This window comes from Petaurus breviceps, unplaced genomic scaffold (assembly GCF_028583685.1).
Source record: "Petaurus breviceps papuanus isolate PSGF00001 unplaced genomic scaffold, PetGlider_PUasm1.0 186, whole genome shotgun sequence".
Lineage (NCBI taxonomy): Eukaryota > Metazoa > Chordata > Mammalia > Diprotodontia > Petauridae > Petaurus > Petaurus breviceps.
Window position 1 is genome coordinate 1,999,974 of NW_027185798.1, and position 221 is coordinate 2,000,194.

The following is a 221-nucleotide window of genomic DNA, read 5'->3' on the forward strand; positions in this document are numbered from 1 at the left end:
GGCCTGAAGGAGGGTGGTAGCTGTGTGACCAGAGAGAAGGAGATGTTTGAGAGTCATTGGGGAGACATAAATGGCAGATCTGGCAACTAGTAACACACATGGCTCAATGAGAGTGAAGAGTCAGGGAGGACAAGGAGGTTGCAGACCTGTGGGGGGTGTCCTTAAATGGGGGACTCAAATGAAAAAAAGAATTAATAAGCATTTATTAAGCACTTACTGTA